A 1,624-nucleotide genomic window follows, 5' to 3' on the forward strand; every position below is an offset into this window, starting at 1 on the left:
GGGATAGGTTGCATATCCCTTGGGTTCTGCCAATTGCCTCTTCACTTAGGAGGTCTTTGACTCTATACAAGGACAAATGTAAACAGTCACAAACATTGCCTCTTAAGGAGGACTTCAGACAGTTGCCTGGCCAAGTAACAGGCCAGGTCTTCCAGACTACATGAAGATTAGAAATATACCTCAATGCAAATTGCTTATACAAGCAAAGCAAAGCAAAAGTTCACAAGGAACTGAGCAACTAAAAGCACCTGAAATAGTCAAGCAGACATTAGTATACAACTTCAAAACAAAGCAAAAGGAAACAGACATCAACAGTTAATCATAAGCAAGTGAATGTGCAAGGCACAAGGCTCAAGGCATGTGAGCCAAGCAACCTACAAAAAATAACATGTTAGTCATGATAAACAAGCAAGTTCAATCAAAAAGAATTGGTCTCATTGGCCATTTGTTGGTCAACCTGAAAACATGAACTCAAACATAAGCAACAAGACCACTAGGACAAGCCTAGGGTCAAAAGGGGATGAGAAAGTCAAAACAGCAAATGAAATTCAACCAAAATCAAGTTTAAACAATCAAGAAGCAAACTCAATTGGGTTCACATTCATATCAATCATCATCATCATTTCATGAACAAATTAGGTCAAAGCATGGCATATGGAAGCTCATAGAAGTCAACAGCAAGACTTGAATCAAAAGTAATCTTAAACATTTCCAAAAATCATCAAATAAATCATGATCAATCACAATCCACAGCATGGTAAGCATGTCAAATTTCATCTCATTTGGACAAGTAGAAGATAGTCAATGAAAATCAGAAAGGCAAGGCAATTTTGAACATGCTCAAAGAAGTCAACCAAACATGCATCAACTTAGAAAAATCATAAATCAGGGATGGCATATGATAAATGAACGGGACTAAACCCATGGCAAAGCTTAAGATGTCTAGTAATCTCATGTAAAATTTCATGTCCATCTAATAAAGTATGAGCATTTCACAAAACAAATGGGCACAAGTGTCACACAAAGTCAACATATGATCAAACAGGGGACAAAAATCTCAATCAATTGGAAAATGCCACAAATAATTCCAAGAAAATTCACATGTGAACTAGACATACAAGAGTAGGTTCATGCAAAAATTCAGATCAATTGGAGTTCGAGAAGCATGGTATCAAAAATCATGAAGTTGCACATCAATGGTGTGACACAAATTGTCACACCCTAATTCAAAAATTCATAACTCACAAACCAGATAAGATAAATTCACAAACCCTACATCAAAATCACCATGAATGAGTCTAGTTTATGCACAAAAAATTTCAGGGCCATTGGATAATGCATCATCATTTCACAAAGGTTTTGGCAAAAGGTACAAAATATGAACACATGAACAAAACCCTAGCACCAATTAAAATCTACTCATGCAAAAATTCTGGAAAATACATGATAAAAAACTAGAGATTGTGATGAACATGATGCAAAAAATCCCATGAATTTTGGATTAAAATGGATGAGATGTGATTTTTGTAAGATGTTGAACCAAAATGAAATAAGCATTGAATTAATAAAATGAATTAATTCAAAATAATGGGACCGATGGCATTTTTGTAATATCTTGGACAAC

The sequence above is a fragment of the Lathyrus oleraceus genome, chromosome 5 (assembly GCF_024323335.1).
Source record: "Lathyrus oleraceus cultivar Zhongwan6 chromosome 5, CAAS_Psat_ZW6_1.0, whole genome shotgun sequence".
NCBI classification, from domain to species: domain Eukaryota; kingdom Viridiplantae; phylum Streptophyta; class Magnoliopsida; order Fabales; family Fabaceae; genus Lathyrus; species Lathyrus oleraceus.